The 20,335-nt window shown below is 35.0% G+C and overlaps 1 pseudogene; it reads left to right on the top strand.

The window, feature by feature from the left end:
• The first annotated feature begins 4,700 nt into the window (after positions 1-4,700).
• Positions 4,701-5,624, top strand: LOC101390674 (olfactory receptor 52J3-like; annotated as a pseudogene).
• The last annotated feature ends 14,711 nt before the right edge of the window (positions 5,625-20,335 follow it).

The following is a 20,335-nucleotide window of genomic DNA, read 5'->3' as shown; positions in this document are numbered from 1 at the left end:
AGAGCCCACTTTTCTGTTTTCTTCCTAGCAATTTTTGTTTTTAGAAAAGGGAAAATAAATAAAATATTTTTGCCCATTCACTTCATAATTGTATCAATCTCAATATGACATTACAATGAACTATTAATCCAAAGGGACTTCACCTCGTTGCACTGTCAGTTCTCATTTGTTGGTCATTTCTGCTGTGTTCTTTTTTTAAAAACTGGATTCCAAAGAAATATTCAAGCTCTCAATCTTGAGATCATGATACACTTGTCTGCTTCGCTTCCATCCCCTCATTCCCTGTCTCTCTACTCCACTCTCTCCCATCTTTTAATTTCTCCCACTCTATAGCTCTCTCTTCCTCCTTACATTCCTTTTTTACCCATTGCAACATTTTTTATGAAGCACATACATGTTCACATATACCCCTAAATATACGATTGCCCAAACACAAACATTATTCCTCATCTACAGGTAAGAGTGTACACACACTCACACAAACACACACGTGTGTATATACGTATATATACATACAAATGTACATTTATACACACACGCAATGTTGGGAAAATTTACAGAATGGAAAATATATTTCTGTCATGTAATTTCTTCCACCATGACTGATTTCAAGTTACCAGTAGTTTAACAACCAGATTTAAAATTCCTTAATCTTGGGGCTGGCTCCGTGGCGTAATGGTTAAGCTCACGTGCTCTGCTTCAGCGGCCCAGGTTCACAGGTTTGCATCCCAGGCGTGGACATACACCACTCATCAGCCACATGGTGGAGGCAACTCACATGCAAAATAGAGGAAGATTGGCAAAGATGTTAGCTCAGGGCAATTCTTCCTTAGGAAAAAAAAAAAAAAATCCTTAATCTTGAGAACCTTTAACAGTTGGCTCTCAAGAGCCTTTATAATGTGGTTTCAGTGCACTATTTCACTATTTTCACTCCCTAAGTTAATAGGCAGATCCCCATCCCCAAGTGCTTTCTTCCAGAAGAAACACTAACTACAGACACTTTTCTCTTGTCCAATTACAGCCATGGCCATTTAATCAGTATACACAAAATAATATCACATAAAAATGCTTTCTCATGGAGGAATGTAAAATTGGATTTGAATACAATAATATCAAATGTAATTAGCCTTTATCCTGCATAACACTCCACTTGTTTCTTTGCAATGACTTACTTTGTTCATGTCTATAACTTAGTCATTTGTCCAACAAATATTTAATAAGAAACATTACTCAGTATATCGTGGCAGGTACTGTGGTACACAGAAGGATGTATATGACAACTACAGGATTTTGCTCTCTAGTAAATGAGGTATATCAGCATTACACTTTACGATGTTCCAAATGAAAATAATGAGCGCTGTGAGTCCATAACAGAAGGGAGGAAGGGGGAGAAAGGGGAGAGGTGATCAGGAAAGACGGCACAGTCAAGCTGTGTGAAAGGATAAGTTGATTTCTCTAGGCATAGACTGAGTACGTTCTAGGAAAATAAAAAGAAAATATTTTAAGCATTATATATTTGATTTGGCTTATTTCAGTGCATTTACCTGTGCATTCTAACAAGACTCTGTACAGTGTGCCAGATGTGCAACAGTAATTATCTCTTGATAATTCTGTTACTTTTTGTGCCATTACAGTCATTTTCATATTTCCAATCCTCATTTATTCCTTGGTTTAATATCTCTTCATCCCTTCTTATTCTTATATTCTAATTCATGCAGATATAGTTTTTGTTTTTGTTATCTTGTCTCTTGTTCCCAAAGTTCCACACAAAATCAATCAATCAAGTGGAAAATCTAAAGAACACAATTTGACATGTCTATTTTTTGCATTACCATATTTCTGTTAGATGCATTCATTTTGCATTTAATGGTAGTTAGCTATGCTTGCTTATTTTTGTTTACTTGTTGTTGTTTTATTGCTTCATAGATCGCATTTTCTTTAATGAATAAACCAAATTAATTTCTATATTCCACTGTTATTAGATATTTGACTTTAATATTTTCACTACTATGAATAAAATCACTGTTAACATTTTTGTGTATGCATTTTGGTGAACATAATCACATATTTCTTTTGGGTAACTACTGTTCCACAGGGAATACTTAGAAATAATAGGTGCTTCCAGCTTCCACAGGGGTCAGTAGATGCTCTGTATCTTTATGAATACTTGGAATCAGCCGTCTTAATTTCAGCCAACTGGATGGGTTGGTAGGGTGTCACACTGTGATTTGAATTAATGTTTTCCTGATGAGTAACAATGATGAAAATTTTTTCTTATACTCATTGGATATTCTCTTCCTTTAATGAGCCAGATTTTTGGTTTGAAACCTTGGGAGCTTCCCAGGTGTAATCTGAAACTGGCCCCTGTACACGGAGGGCAAGGAGGGACCAAAGAAAGATGCAAACCATTCCAGGTTGGTAGGTGGCAGTTTTAATAAGCAAGGAAATTTACATACAGGCTTGTCTTGGGTGGCCACAAGACAAGTAGATCTATGCACTTGCCAGCCAGAATCTTAAAAGTTTATGTAGAGGCTGTAATTGAGTGCAGTCACATATGCAATCTGGATATTTTCAACAACACCTTACTCACTCAAGGCTGCATTCTTGAAAACAAGCTTTCACTACGGGAACAGTACATTTCAAGGACAAGGAGGTGGGTGAGGAGCCTCTGATTCCCTGGGTCCAGCTCACAGGTCAACCGGTGGTCACATTTTCTTGAAGGACTCATCCAACACAGATTTAGATTGTTGTTCTTACTTTTATCTTGAGTTGTTTGTCATTTCTTTATAGAGTCATAGTAATTCCAATACACTATTTTAATGTGTTATTAATATAAGTGCTTTAACTGATATATGTAATGGGAATATCATCTCCTAGTCAGTGGTTTTCCTACTAGATCACTATCTTAATGGAAATTTTGGTAAGCAAGTTCTTGTACTTTGGTGTGATTAAGTAATATAAATTTACTTTTATTTTTTTATTTATTATGTTGAAAAATACATTTTGATTTGTTACTTTGTGATATTAGGACAATACATCTTTCCTTTCTTTGGCTTCAATATATTTCACATCTCTAAATATAATTCGTTAATTTATTTTACGTTAAATTAATTTTTATTAACTTACATTTATAACCAGTAAGAGGAGCACTGCATGGAAAAGAAATGAGAGAATTTTTCTTAATTGATAGCCATGATCTATTAATAAACTATTGATGAGTGCTAAGACATGGATGTGGGAAGGAGATATACGCTTATTGGTAATCACTGTCCTAAATCTGCATTGTTATAACATTTACTAAAATCATGATACAAAATTCCCTCACTAAGAGATTCTGTTCACTTCATATGAATATATTCTGGTAGTATTAGTTTTGTATTTCTGACTTCCTGTTGACAACATATATGTGTGTGTGGGGAGGGGTAGAGTGGAAGGGTATGTCTCTCTTTCTCTCATCTTCATCTCTATCCCTGGTGCAGATAATGGCAACTTTCCCCGGAGACTCTGAGGTGTTATCCTGGTTCATACAGGGGATTTGAGTTGGCTTTATTTTCAGACAGGCCCCCAAGGGTCCTAAGTATGGGCGTATAAAACTTTATCCCCTTTAGTAGATTCACTAGAGCTCTCTAGTCCTAGTCCTGCTGGAGGTGAGTTTCCTATTAAATGTGTGATGGAGGTGGATAGTGATCAGAGACTCTTCTCTAAGAGTTAAGGAACAGGCTACAGCTGAATTTATTAAGCTAATATATTCTATCTCACTACTGCAGAAAGATTTCCTGACTGAAAGAGGTCTGTACTGGATCATGCTGAAACAAGTTATATTAACCGTCTACAGACGGAACTTAAATAGAGGTATAATCCCCACTCTCAGTGATAATAGTGTATAGGGCATGGTCTTCCATAATAATAATTAAAAAATAAGCTCATCAGAGGCCTAGAGTTAAGTGCAGGTTTATAAAGTTGTTTAGAAAGAATGAAGCAGAGAAGTAAGGAGTCTCGTGATGGACATTACATACAGTCTTGCAGGATTTACTGCAGAAACTTTTTTTATTGTCATTAATAAAATACTTCTCAAAATTTGCTCTTTTCTCTCTCTCTTTTCTCCGGAGTCAATTAGAGCTGAGACTGATCTTCATTCTTTTCTTCCTTTATGCTTCCTTCTCTCTTTCCTTCCTTTCTTCTTCTTTTTTCTCTTTTCCTTCTCTCCTTCAGTCTCTTCTTATCCTCTGTACCTTCCCTATTTTTTATAGAGTTCTATCTTATCTCTTGTTATTTCTATATGAAAGAAAGAGAAAGAGAGAGAGAGAGAAAGAGTATCTGTGGTTCTGCGATTTGTGTTACGTGTTTAAGTAAGATGTATTTCTCTTCAAAGAAGACTGAGATCTCAAAAGAAACATAAGCCTTTCGGGTATTTTTTAACTCATTCCAGCTTTTATATGGCCTTTCAACAAATGAGTATAAGATATTATTGTCTTAAACTTCAGAGGAAAACCTTTCATAAGGTTAATGTTCCTTCCACTTGAAGAGTGCTCAGCCTGTGCCTACATCTGATTTTGAGCTCAAGTCTTAGCATTAGATTTTCTAATAAGAATAATACAGATAAAAATTAAATCTGTTGCAGAATTTGTGAGCACTGCAGTTATAACTCTTATTTTTCCTTCTAGAGGTGGTCAACTACTTCTCTTCTTGTTGATGGCAAGATGTTCCACACCAACACTACAAATTTCCACCCAGAGACCTTTTTTCTTACAGGCGTCCCAGCACTTGAGGATTCCCATGGCTGAATATCCCTGCCTTTTTGCACCATTTACTGCTGGGCAGTAATGGATCTGCTGGGCAATACTTCCATTTTGTTGATCATCTGGTCTGACCATACCCTGCGAGATCCCATGTTCTACTTTCTAGCCATCTTATCAGCCGTAGATCTGGTCCTCTCCACATCCTCAGTGCCCCGAATGCTGGGTATCTTCTGGTTTCATGCACATGAAATTGGATTTGGAACCTGTGTGGCCCAGATGTTTCTCATACACACCTTCACAGGAATGGAATCTGCTGGCAATGGCTTTTGACCGCTATGTGGCTATCTGTGCATCTGTCCACTACACAACCATCTTGAAACCCTGAGTGCTAGCAGGCATTGGTGTGGGTATTACAACAAGCCCAGTCCTAGTCATGTTCCCCATTGTCTACCTAACCCATTGTCTGCCCTTCTGTGGGGTTCAAATTATTGCCCACTCCTACTGCGAGCACATGGGCATTGCCAAGTTGGCCTGCGCCAGCATTCAAATTAATGCTATGTATGGGCTTTTTGTGGCTTCTTTTCTTATTTTGGAGGTGGCACTGGTTAGAATCTCTTATGCTTACATTCTCCATGCAGTTTTCTGCCTCCCTTCTCGAAATGCTTGTCACAAGGCTCTGAGCACTTGTGGCTCCCATGTAGGGGTCATATGGGTTTTCTATACACCCTCCTTATTCTTCTTTCTTACCCACCGGTTTGGCAATTATGTCCACATCCTTGTTGCCAATCTCTATGTGGTCATCCACCTGCCCTCAACCCTATGATCTATGGTGTGAGGACTAAGCATATTTGTGAGCATGTGATCTGTGCTTTTACCTCAAAGTAGAGTCTCTTGTTTCCTTAGCTCTTGAGGATGTGGGTATAACTGAAAGAAGTTAACCTTACCTGTACTCTAGGTTGATTATCCTTTTTAAATTTTCCTCATATGTAAAGATCCTGATGTTCCTTAAAAAAAACAACTTTGGAGTGTGCTTTCTGGTCTTAAATTCAATGTTTCCTCTCCACATTGTTGTTAAGTGTTTATTCTTCTGAATGTAGGGTTCCATTACAGAAGGAGAAAACCTCCCAGTGGAAGTACTTTCATTTTTAACTGTGGAGATTCATTGAACCTCTATGTCTCTGTCTTTGAAAAGAGGATAATGGTCCAGCTGGCCACAATTAATTTATTGCAACTTCTTTGATTTTCACTGAATAAAAGAACTAAATTCAAATGTAAAATTAAAAAAAAAAAAGGATCTTGATAGATTTCTCAATTACAAATTTAAATTTATCTGCTTTCTCTGAGGACATCACTATGATATTGATTGAAGTTTTTAAGAATGTCTCCAGTCCTTCCCTTTCATTTTGGCACCTTTTTTCCTTACACTTCATCATAGCCTACAGGCACAATATGCCCTCACCTATGCCATGTCTTTCGTTTCTGTAGAAGTATGTAGTGAAAGTATCTGAAAACAATACTTGTGTTATAAAATAAAAATCTAGTTTATAAGAGAAGCTTGAATGTACAAATTTCTAACAGTGGGATTTCAAATCATGTTTAGTCAGCTTTTTTCCCTTGGTAGGTATGCTTGGGTGAGTGTGTTAAATGTATTTCAGCAACTTTCTATCTATATGGGGCACATCGTCCTTTCCAAAGGCCTCTTCATTTATGGAATGCTGTATACATCCATCCTTGATGCTTTGCAAAAGTAGATGAATTTCAGAAAAGTTCAGGCAGAAAATAAATTTTCAAACTCAGCTAGTTTCACAGTAATTTGCTGGATTTTTCTGGAAGGTATTCTGTGTTACAACATGATGCCTGGTGATCTAAGGTGATTTTTTATTTTTCTTCCTGAATTTGCAGTTGGCAAAAATTGATGCGTTCATACAAATAATAAAATAGTACACAAGAGCAATTTCTTAGGAGGCTAGGAACTAATTTTCTGATGGCAAGGTCACCAACTGATGGTAAAAAATGACTATACAATTTTACAACATGACTAAATGGGCCAGAACACATCTCTTCAGGGACTGGAAGCATGGAAGATAGATTATCTTTCATCAAGCAGCATGGACTAGAGACTTCAGTAAAAACTTTCCGGAAAGAATTAACGGAGGGTGACACAAGGGATATTTAAATATGGTTACTGGAAGAATTCATTTCCTGTGAATACCTTCAGCACATTAAATTCTCTTTTCTCTTAGAAATAGGAAGATGCAAATAATAAATTTTCCATGGCCTCTTTATCAAGACTTTATCCAACATCATTCTTTCCAATATTTTTCATTATTTGGGTATTGTACCTTATTTTAAGTACAACACAAAACTAATAATGTTAAAGAAAAGAACATATCAAATAAAGATTGACTTTTCACAATAACAAGTTATGTATTTAATTTTATTAATCCTACATTGAATATGTGACACCCATATTCAATGCCACACAGGATTACAAACATCATTCCTCAAAGAAAGTAAATTCACAGTGCCTTATGTTTAGAGGAAAAGTTCATACATATTTCCAGTTAGTGTGATAGAATTCATATGTGTTAATCTATAGGTAATGAGGTTCTTTTTCAAAACTTTAAGAGCAGGTTTATATTCACGTTCTAACAGTGTCTTTTTTAGTCATAATGTTCACAGTACGTAACCATCAACTTTCCCTTATGTCTCCATGCCCTACAACTAAAAGACAGTAGGGTTCAGTGGCAAAAACACACAAAATATCTCTTTAAGCTCGGTTTCTCCTGAGATATTTAGCGTCAATGATACCTACGGCAGGAAATTTACAATTCTAATAATAAAAAATGGAGATAGAATTCTGAAGGGTAGGTATTATTTTCAAGCAAAATATTATTTTTCATGAGTAAAAAAGGAAAGGAAAATTCACGTGGTCAAATGGTTTTCTTCAATAAAATGTTCACTTCAATAAAATTAAACTTGGTTGGTGTATATGGCATGAAGTAGGGGTCCAATATAATATTTCATAGGGTAAGCACAAATTAAATGAAGAAATTTGGATAAGTATCATAGCAATGCAAGGTAACGTTGAGTAAAATTCCAGGAAAAAAAAAAAGGACACATATATTAAAATGTATAATTTACTTTGTCAGCCTTTGAAGATATAAAATTTCTTTGTCCAAATATTCGTAAAAATATTGAAAGATCTTTCTATAGTTAATGTTTTAAGTATCTTTGAATTTTGAAAAGTTAAAACCTGATTGAGGCCAACTCAAAGCTACTGCCCTGCATTGTATGTAAGAGATAATTAGTTTGGCTATGGAGACAAAGGAAATAGATTTTGGTATCCAAGTCTATTAATAATGAGCAGCATGACCAAACAAGTTTCTTATTTTAAGTTTTCCTTTTTTTCTTGTGAAAAGGAGACGTCATTGTTACTTACCTTATATGTTTCAGTGTTAAGTGAGATATGTTAAAAGAATTAGCAGAGCCCTTCTAACATTGTATTTTTAGTATTGTTAAATGTCCATTCCATATATATTTCTTTTGTTTCCTAAGAATTTCTTCTAAAAGTTAAGAAACATAAACAGTTACATTTATAGCCTCAGTTTTTAGGAGATAATATTGCATGCTGGAGGTTCTGAGCAGATACGTATGGCATTATGTTTAGTATATTAACGAAAGTAATTATTCCAATAAAGTATAACAATTTGCACATGCATACTATCTGCCAACATGCAGCATACTGATTATTATTTTAGACTTAATGCCAGATTTCTGTAGATGCTGCAACATTATCAGTACCTGGGAAGATTTTAAGACAATAAGAAGGAAGAGTGGAGCTAAATATTAGTCACATTTGCCAAGCTGCCAGACGAATCTTTTTTTTAGAATCTAAAAACAAAATCCAGCTTTCATAAATATTGCCATTGTAAAATCACTGTATTGTAAAATTTTGTAAATCTAAAAATGGTTCTAGAAGTAATTCATGGCAAATCAATGAAAGTCACCACCTTAAAATAATGAGGTCTTAGAGATGAGAGAGATCACTTTGCATTAGGTTGATCAGGGAAAACTTCATGGAAGATGTTGTAGTTAAACTATGTAGAAGGATTGGTAGAATCTCAATTAGCAGAGACTGAGTTAGTGTTCTAGGGAAATGCATAATATAAGCACAGTATTTTGGGGAGAATGAGAGGGATACTTTTGCTTGCTTCCTTCTGAAGCTTTAAATTATGCACTTGGCCAGATGAGGAATACTCAGTTCTTGAAGATAGATGAACGAGATGCTTTGTTCAGATTATCCTGTGTTAGCTGCTGATTTGTCCCAGCCCAATTTCTTCCTCATTGCCAAATCTTACCTAAAGTTCAGCTTGGTCAATTGTGACCATTATTACCCTCTTCTGGACCCACTGTCTTGTTATACAGATATATTTTATATTTTTGCTTGTCTCCATGGTTACATGCACACACACACACACACTAAATTTAAAAAGAAAAGAAGTTGTTAGTTTCTAAGTATGAATTTTTGACAGTTGCCATCGAGATCCAATTTCTGTATTCTTGACACTGTTCTAAGCACTTTGTTTACACTCATTATCTCATTATCTTTTTATCATTAGTAACAGGATGACTACTAGAAGGAGGTATTCACCAGGCTTTTCTAAAGTTACTCTGTTTAATCAACCATCCCATAACACAGTGACTTAGAAGAAAAAGTAATTGTTTTTCTTGTACAACTACTGGGGGTAATTCTGCTTCAGAAAGTAGGTCAGGTTGACTTTGTGTTAAATTCTGATCTCCATGAGTCTCATTCCAGGGCTGCAGATAAAGGAACAGTACCTTATCTGGGTCATATTCTTTATGTGGAAACTTATAAGAAGGAAAAGATTAACCCAAATCTGCAATCACATATACGTGAGGTCTCTATTTTCTTGTCTACTAAGATTGCATGGGCCAAGACAAGTCACATAGCCAAGCATTAAAACAATGCGTCAAAGATGTATGCTACACTTACAGTCGGAAGAGGCATGAATATATACTGAAGAATAATCCAAATTATGACAAAATTTTTTCCCTTCATCTATCTAACTGTGACCAACGGTAGAGAAGCTGCCTTTTCTTACTTTTGCCTTTTAAAACCATTTTTACCTATGAAAACAAACCATCTTAAGGGCTTTCACTTTCCTTAGGCATACACTCTGAGCTAGTCAGTTTACAAGATGCCTATTTTTTTTCATCTTATATGTTTGGAGAGACGTGTATACTGCTACAATCACCAATATAAAGCCACATTTTTAGTGTTAATTGCTAACACAAAATTCTTAGCTTTAGCCACTTTTAAATAATAAAGTTTAATAATATAGTTACCAGTTTTTCCAGAAATTAATTCCTTTTGTGAGGAAGATTAGCCCTGAGCTAACATCTGTTGCCAATCGTCCTCTTTTTGCTGAGGAAGATTGTCCCCGGGCTAACATCTGTGCCCATCTTCCTCTGCTTTATATGGGATGCCGCCACAGCGTGACTTGACAAGTCGTGCGTTGGGGCGCGCCCGGGATCCAGACCCTTGGCCGACGCAGCAGAGCGCATGCACTTAAACGCTCGCTATGCCACTGCCCGGCCCCCAAGAAGTTAATTCTTGACGGCATACTTAACTTGAGAGCAGAGGTAAATTTTCTCACCAGCAGTGTGGATGCTGAGGAAGTCTCATGTAGCAGCACATCCCTGGGTGGTTGAGAGAGGAATCAGAAAGAAATTAAGTTAAACTGCGTTGCAAAAGCCAATTCCAATGCCTAGGGGAGAAAGTAGAGTCTCAAGCCATGCTGCACTAGTTAGAGAGAGGTTTTGATGTCATGCGGAGAGCATTGCTTTTCTTATTCTTGGATGCTTAGCTTTCAGTCCTTTTGTACTAATACTGGATTCTATAATGTTCTCTGATTGCCCAGGGGTTTCTTTCTCTTTGTGTCAGTTTTTTTGTATATCTTCCCATCATACTTTATGTATGTTCTTTTTCTCTTTCCCATATTTTTATCTGTTTTTGTCTGTATCTCTGTCTCTTTGTAAACATCTGATGATTTCTGTCTTAATTTAAAATTACTATGTTCTTTTCTCCCTTCCTTTCACTGGAGTTCAATCCTAGTAGTCTCTCTGATAGATCATCTTTTCAGTAACTAATTCTCTGCGTGCTACCCCAAGAATAATAATTTAAGATTACTGAAGCCAAAAGGGGAAAAAAAGTACTCTGAATAAAAAGGTCAAATATCACTAGCAAAATTGGGTCAATAATGGTGAGTATCAAGTTCCACACACAACTTAAACCAAAGCATGTTCCTCCCTCCAAAACAGAACCAAGGGTCCTGCTCATGAGTGAGAATCTCTTTGAGCTTTGACCATGGGGAAAGCTTGTGTACAGTGCATGAGAGACAAAACAGGGATTGGGAGCAACAGATGTGTGTAGTTTATCCAAAAATAAAGGATACTGGCTAAGATGAGTGACATTTATGCCTGTAAACTATTACAGGTATATTTTCAATGAATTAATGAAAATACAAATCACTCTTCAATTGGCTGAAGCTTAATTATTTCAAACAAACTACATAGGGTAAATAGTTGGGATCTGAAAATAAATGAACTCTGTCCTGCTTGAATTTAGATTTTTATTTCCTTAAAACTTTGGGGTTGCATATAGATCTTCTTCTTCACTATATCTTTATTCTTGTCTCAAAAACCTAAGATTAGAAGACATATAATCATATCTTTGCTACCAAAAATATTTTGACAAATATTATTTTACTGTTTCTAGTATTTGTTCACAGTTTACTTAGAGTAAGAACAAAATCTGGTAATAATTATTGTGTCTGCAGAGCACATGCCATACATTGTACAGATGGCTGTATTTAAACCTCATATCAATGTTATATCTCAATTATAAAACCCTTATTTATAAGAGAGAAAATAAGGATCAAAACCAGTAATAATTTTTCAAATGCCTATTTTATGTTTATAAACTAATCATGAGAGATTTGCCTTTATTCTTTTAACATGGCAAATTACTCTCATTGAATTTGCAATGTTATAACAATCTCGCAATCCTTGGATGAATCCTGACTGGTCCCAAAACAGTATCTTTTATTATTTACTGACTGATTCAGTTTGGTAAGGATTTTTACACACATATTTATGAAGGATATTGGTCTGTATTTCTCGTCTTATGAGAGCTTTTTCAGGTCTTAAAATCAAGATGATAGTGGCCTCATAAAATTAGTTGGAAAGTATTCTCTCCTTTTCAAAATTCTGGAAAAGTTTCTGTAGAATGGGTATCATTTCTTTCTTAAAAATTTGGTGAAATCCACCCATTAAGCCTTGTGGGCCTGTGGGTTTTTTTTATGGAAATGTCTTTATTAATTCCAGTTGTTTAATATATATCACCTATTCGAGTAATCTATTTTTTCTTGAGTGAGCTTTGGCAGTTTGTGTCTTTCAAAGTATTTTTCTATTTCATCTAGGCTATTGAATTTATTGGCAAAAAGCTGCTCAGAATAGTCATTTAGTTCCTCTTAATCTGCAGTATCTGTAGGAATTTAACCTGTCTCATTCGTGTTATTAGTAATATGTGTCTTCTGCTTTTTGCTTATCAGTCTGTCAAGAGTAAATTTTATTTATTTAAAAGGACAGTTCTTGGTTTCATTGATTTTCACTTTATTTATTGCCATTTTTCTTTCATTGATTGATGTTATTTTATTATTTACATTATTCTTCTTATTTGTAGAGTAAAATAGTCTCTGCAAAAATGGGGCTGAGAAGACTGGATGTCCAGTGCATAATAATTAATTTGGGCATCTACCTCATATCATAAACAAAAATTAATTTAACTGGATCAACAACCTAAATATAAGGGCTAAAACAATAAAGCCACTAGAAGAAAATGTAGCAGTAAATTTTCATGAACTTGCATTTGACGATACATTCTTAGATATAACACTAAAAGCATGAGCACAAGAAAAAACATAAATAAATTGGACTTCCTCAAAACAAAACAAACCACAAAAAAACTCTTTTGTGCATCAAAGTACATTATGAAGAGTAAAAAGACATATACATAATGAAAGAAAATATTTGCAAGTTGTATACTTAATAAGCATTTATTATTCAGAATGTAAAATGACATATATCTCAACAAGAAAGAAACAAACAACCCAGTTAAAAAAAAACGGACAGAGGGCTTCAATAGATAGGTCTCAAAGAAGATATACAAATAGCTAATAAGCAAATAAAAAGATGCTTAATATCACTAACCATTAGGGAAATTTAAATCAAAACCACAATCAGATATCATTTCACACCTACTAGGATGGCTATGAACAAACAAAACAACAAGTGTTGGTGAGGATGTGGAAAAATTGGAACCCTCACACACTGCCTGGGGGGATGTAAAATGGGGCAGCTGCTAGGTAAAACTATTTTTAATCACCTCAAAACTTAAACATAAATTTGCCATATGACCCAGCAATTCTTCTTTTAGGTGTACACCAAAACAATGGAAAAGAGAGATTCAAAGAGATATTTTTATGTCAATGTTAATTTCAGCATTACACACTGTAGCCAAAACATGGAAACAATGCAAGTGTCCATCAACAGATGAATAGACAAACAAAATGTGGTATTTATATTGAATGGAATATTATTTAATCATAAAAAGAATGAAGTTTTGTACATGCTATGACACGGATGAACTTTAAAAACATTAAGCTTAGTGAAAAAAGCCAGACATAAAAGAACAAAAATTATGTTTCCACTTATGTGAAATATCTAGAAGGAGCAAACCATTGAGACAGAAAATAGATTAGAGATCTAATTAGCTGTAGGGAAGAAGGAATGGGGAGTTATTGCTCAATGAGTAGAGAGTTTTTGTTTGGGGTGATGGAAAAGTTTTCAAAATAGATAGTGATGATGGTTGCACAACATTGTGAATGTAATTAGATCAACTGAATTTTGCACTTACAGATGATTAAAATGATATGTTTAATGTTATGTATATTTTACCTCAATAGTTTTTTTTAGTTATAGGGAACTTGAATTAAAAATATATTTCTATACACTAGCAATATATGATCCAAGAATGAAATTAAGAAAACAATTCCATTTACAATAGCATCAAAAACAATAAAATATTTAGGCCTAAATTTAACAAAAACCTTCAAATATATTACATTAAAAACTGCAAAATAACATTGAAATATATCAAAGAAGATCTAAATAAATGGAAAACATTTGTGACCATAGGTCAGAATTAATACTTTTAAGATGGCAATACTTACAAAATTGATCTCTACATTCAATACAATTCCTAACAAAATTCCAATGTTGAGTTTTACAAAAATATGGAAGCTGATCTTAAAACTCATAATGAAATACAAAGGGTACATAGTAGACAAACAATCTGAAAATAACCCAAAGTTGGAGGACTCATGCTTCTCAATTTCATAATTTGCTACGGTAATTGAGACGGCATGGTATTGGTATGAGAACAGATAGATCAATGGAAGATTATTGAGAGTCTAAGAATGCCAAGGAAATTCAATGGGAAAAGAATAGTCTTTTCAACAAATGATGGTAAGTCAACTAGATATCTGCATGCAAAGAATGCAGTTAAACCCCTAACTCACATCATTGACAAAAAACAATACTATACAAACAAAAACCTCAAAATGAAATATAGGCCTAAATGTAAGAGATACAATTGTAAAGCTCTCAAAGGAAAACATAGGAGTAAATCTTCATGACATTGTATTAGGCAATGTCTTAGAGACAACACAAAAAGGACAAGCAATGATAGAATGAATACATGAAAGTGACTTCATCAAAATTTAAAACTTTTGGCTGCAGAAAAGAAGATAAGGCAGTGTTATTTTTCTGGTAAATAATTTCACTCTGAATTTAAGACGACCAGCAGATTCACTATAAATTTATTATAGTCCAAACTATCTCCAAAAACTGTAGTGCATTAACAGTTTCTTGATTATAATATTAAATCTTTAAGACATACACAGGGATCAGTCTCCAATAAAATTGAATTCTCTCAGCATTTTGTTCCTTGTCTGACTACAGGTTGGAGAAAATGAAAGAATGGAGGGACAGAAATTCATGTCTGCTCTTGAGGAGGAAGAAAATAAATAATCTATGATGTCTTCTAGCTAAATTCTACATCCCTATCCATCTCTTTACAAAAATAAAGTCAGTGTGTATTGACATCTATTAGGTGCTATATTATTTACATTGCAGGCATTATCCCTTTTAATCTTTAAGAGAGTTTTTGGGTAGGTAATCGCACAGACAAAAAAAATCAAGCTAAGAAAGTTCATTTTAGCTCCCCGAAGCTATTCTATTATGAATTCAAGGAACTGAAATTTGAACCCAAGCGTAATTACACAGTTTGTAATGTTTACATTAACCCCTAGGAGATCTGTACTCTATAGGGTTTTGAAAATAAAATATTTTTTTGCTCACTCACTTCATAATTGTATCGATCCCATTATGACATTACAATAAACTATTAATCCAAATGGACTTCACCTCTACACTGCCAGTTCTCAATTGTGGGTCATTTCTGTAATCTTTTTTTAAAAACTGGATTGCAAAGAAATACTCAAATTCTCAATCTTAGAGATCTTGACACAGTTCTCTTCTCCCATTCCATCCTCTCTCTTCCCTGTTTCTCTACTCCACTGTCTTTCATCTTTTTATTTCCTCCCACTCTAAATCTCTCTCTCCTCCACACTTTCTTTTTTCACTTATTGCAACATTCTTTCTGAAACACACATCATGTACACATACACCCCTAAAAATGTGTTTGCATGCACAAACGGCATTCTTCATTTGCAAGTTGGAGTGTACACAAACACAAGTGTGTGCATGTGTATATACATGTATGTGTACATACAAGCATGCATATATGCACACAATGTTGGGACAACTTACCAAATGGAATATATACTTCTGTCATATAAATTCTCCCAACATGACTGATTTCAAGTTACCAGTTGTTTAACAACTAGATTAAAATTTCCTTAATTTTGAGAGAATTTAGCAATAGGCTCTCAAGCCTTTATAATATGGTTTCAGCAACCTATTTCACTATTTTCACTTCCTAAATCAATAGGCAGATCCCCATGTGCTTTCTTCTAGTAGATACACTGACTATTGACACCTTTCCACTTGCACAATTAGGACCATGGCCATGTAATCAATATGCATAAAATATGACCACATAAAAATGCTTCCTCACCGAGGAAGATAAAATTGGATTGGAATATTATATCTCAAGTGTAATTAGACTTTATTCTCATAATACTCCACTCTTTTTCTTTGAAATGATTTATTTTGTTCAAGCCAATAACTTAGTCATTTGTTCAACAAATATTTAATAACAAACATTACTTAGTATATTGTACCAGGGACAGTGGTACACATAAGGATGTATATGATGATTTCAGGATTTTGCTCCCTAGTGGATGAGGCATATCAGCATTACAGTATATGGTGTTCCAAATAAAAATGAGTGCTGTGAGTGCATAAGGGAAGGGAGGAAGGGAAAGAAAGAGGAGGGGTGATCAGGAAAGAGGGCACATTCAAGCTGTGTGGAAGGATAAGTTGATTTCTCTAGGCACAGACTCAGCACATTCTAGGAAAATAAAAAGAAAATATTATAAGCATTGCATATGTGATTTGGCTTATTTCAGTCCATTTACCAAGTGTATTTTGACAAGACTCTCTATAATGTGGCAGATAGACAAAAATAATTTTCTCCTGATAGTTCTGTTATCTCTTGTGCCATTATGATTATTTCTGTATTTCCGATCCTCCCTCATTGCTTGGCTTAATACCCACTTCATCTCTTCCTATACTTATCTTCCAACTCTTGCATTATAGTGTTTTTTTTGTCTTGTTTCTTTCCCCAAAGTTCTAAACAAAATCCATCAGGTGTAGAAATCTTAACACAATTTGATATATCTATTTTTTACTCTACAATATTTCTGTTAGAATAATCCATTTTGCATTAAGAGAATTCAGGTGTGTTTGTTTTTTTGTTTGTTTGCTTGGTATTGTTTTACTATGTTTTGTTTTATTCCTCCATAGATCATATTTTCTTTAATGAATAAACCCAGGTAATATATGTATTCTACTGGTGTTGGATATTTGATTTGTTTAATTTTTTCATTGCTATGAATAAAATCACTATGAACATTTTTGTGTATGTATTTTGGTGAACATAATCACTTTTCTTTTGGACAATTACCTAGGAGTAATTGCTGGTACACAGGGCATATTTAGAATCAATAGACATTTCCAGTTTCCACAGTAGTAAGTCGATGCTCCATATCTTTATGAATACTTGAAATTAGAGGTCTTAATTTCAGCCACACTGGATGGGTTGCAGGATGTCACATTATGGTTTGAATTACCATTTTCCTGATGAGTACCATTTTCCTGATGTTCTTATTTTCTATCGAGTTTTTGTCATTTCTTTATAGATTTATAATAATTTCCATATACTATTTTAATGAGCTAGTAATATAAGTGCTTTAACTGATATATGTAATGGGAATATCATCTCCTAGTCAGTGATTTTCCACTGGATCATCCTCTGATTGGAAACTTTGGTAAGCGATGTTCTTATATTTTTCTATGGTTAAGTAATATGATTTTACTTTTCTTTTTTATTCATTACATTGAAAAATACATTTTAATTTGTGACTTTGCAATATTATGATAACACATCTTTCCTTTTTTTGACTTCAATATATTCACATCTCTGAATATACTTCATGTTATTTTATTTTTATGCTAAATTAATTTTTATTAACGTATAATTAAAGCCAGGAAGACTAGCACTGCATGGAAAACAAATCAGAGACTTTGTCTTATTTGATAGCCGTGATATGTTAACAAATTTTTGATGAGTGCTAAGATATGGCTGTGGGAAGGGGAGATACACATGTTGGTAATTAACATCCTAAATCTGCATTGTTATAACATCTACTAAAACCAGCACACAAAATTCCCCCGATAATACATACTGTTCACTTCATATGAATACATTCTGATAGTATTAAATTTGTATCTCTTACTTCCTGTTGAGAATATATATGTGTGACGGAGAGGGAGTGGAGGGGAAGGTCTGCATGTACAGAAGACCCTCTATCCCAGGTACAGATAATGGGTTCTTTCTCAGGAGACTCCGGGGTGTTATCCTGGTTCATACAGGGGATTTGAGTTGGCTTTGATTTCAGACAGGCCCCCAAGGTCTTAACTACAAGTGTATTAAACTTTATTCCCTTCAGTAGATTCACTAGAGCTCTCTAGTCCTAGTCCTACTGGAGGTAAGTTTCCTATTAAATGCATGATGGAGATGGATAGTGATCAGAGACTCTTCTCTAAGAGTTAAGAAACAGGCTACAGCTGAATTTATTAAGCTAATATATTCTATCTCGCTACTGTAGAAAGATTTCCTGACTAAAATAAGTCTTTACTGAATCATGCTGAGACGACTTAAGTTTAAATTAATTATCTACAGAGGGAACTTAAAATTGTGGTATAAATGATGATCTCCACGCTCAGTGATAATTGTGTATAAGGGCATAGTTTTCTATAATAACAATTAAAAAATAAGCTCATTAGAGGCCCAGGTTAAGTGCAGGTTTATAAAGTTGATTACAAAGGATGAAGCAGAGAAGTAAGAAGTCTGGAGATGGACATTACATACAGTCTTGCAGGATTTACTGCAAGACTGTTAAGAAAAACTGTTAATAAAATAGTTCTTAAATTTGGACTTTTCTCTCTCACTTTTCTCGGGAGTCAATTAGAGCTGAGATTGTCCTTCCTTCTTTTCTTTACACTTCCTTCTCTCTTTCCTTCCTCTCTTTTTTCTCTTCTCCCTCCGTCCTTCCGTTTCTTCCTATACTCTTCTGTCCCTTTCTTATTTTTTCTTAGCCCTTTCTTTCTTTTCTTTTCCCTGTGTGAAAGAAAGAAAAAAGAAAGAGAGAAAGATATATAAGAAAGACAGAGAGAGCCAGAGAGAGAGAGAAAGAGAAAGAGAGAGAGAGAAAGAGTGAAAGATCACAATTGTAGTGTGGGGGCCGGCCCATGGCTTAGCGGTTAAGAGCGTGTGCTCCGCTACTGGCGGCCCAGGTTCTGATCCCGGGCATGCACCGACACACTGCTTCTCTGGCCATGCTGAGGCCACGTCCCACATACAGCGACTAGAAGGATGTGCAACTATGACATACAACTATCTACTAGGGCTTTGGGGAAAAAAAAGGAGGAGGATTTTGCAATAGATGTTAGCTCAGAGCCGGTCTTCCTCAGCAAAAAGAGGAGGATTAGCACGGATGTTAGCTCAGGGCTGATCTTCCTCACAAAAAAAAAAAAAAAAGAAAAAAAACAATTGTGTCGGAAGTGAAGAGCGTAGACTTCTGCCTAACATGGCCCATCCTCACTGTCATTGAAAACATGTCTTTACTTCTTTCAAATCTCCTTCCAACAAATCTTCTCACTGCTCCCCATAAAACCCAACCCCAATACATACATACAGAAAAGGGTAGAGTTGTTGGATATCCTGGAATATTCCTTGGAATTTTGAAAGCAGTAATAACTTTCTTTATTAATTTAATTACCATCAGAATACTAGTAGCAAAGAGATGCATTTCTCTCCTGAAGGTTATTTCCAGCTGCAGTATTTTTCCATCACTGTGTAATGCTTTTCATATCTGAGGTACAGTACAGTATGTCTATCTTTGTGCAACTTTTTTTTTATATATGAGATACAGTACAGTGTATCTGTAGGGGGATATAAGTAAACGCGGATGGAAAAATTAACGAAGCATAGCTCTTCATTTTAGATCTCATTTTCTAAACATGTATCATTGTAAAATGTAATACTGAACAAATCTGTTTAAGAAATACAGCTGGATTTTCCATCATTCTACATGCCCAGTCATCTGTTTAAATAAGGTGTATTTTCCCTTCAAAGAATACTGAGGTCTCAAAAGAAACATAAACCCTTCAAGTTTTTTTTTTTTTTTTACTGCATTCCAGGTTTTGTATGGCCTTTCAGCAAATGAGTATAAGATATTATTGTCTTAAACTTCAGAAGGAGACCTTCCACAAGGTTAATGTTCCTCCCACTTGAAGACTGCTCAGTCTCTGCCTATATCTGATTTTGAACTCAAGTTTTTTTTTTTTTTTTTTTAAAGATTTTATTTATTTATTTTTTCCCCCCAAAGCCCCAGTAGATAGTTGTGTGTCACAGCTGCACGTCCTTCTAGTTGCTGTATGTGGGACGCGGCCTCAGCATGGCCGGAGAAGCAGCGCGTCGGTGCGAGCCCAGGATCCGAACCCGGGTCGCCAGCAGTGGAGCGCGCGCACTTAACCACCAAGCCACGGGGCCGGCCCTGAACTCAAGTTTTAGTATTAGCTTTTCTAATAAGAATAATACAGATAAAAATTAAGCCTTCTGCAGAAGTTGTGAGCACTGCACTTATAACTCTGATTTTTCCTTCTAGAGGCAGTCAACTACTTGTCTTCTTGTCAACGGCAAG

The sequence above is a fragment of the Ceratotherium simum genome, chromosome 7 (assembly GCF_057802395.1).
Source record: "Ceratotherium simum simum isolate JZ-2026a chromosome 7, ASM5780239v1, whole genome shotgun sequence".
Taxonomy (NCBI): Eukaryota; Metazoa; Chordata; class Mammalia; order Perissodactyla; family Rhinocerotidae; genus Ceratotherium; species Ceratotherium simum.
Note: the sequence above shows the minus strand (reverse complement) of the source record. Positions and strands in the feature narration are given on the sequence as shown.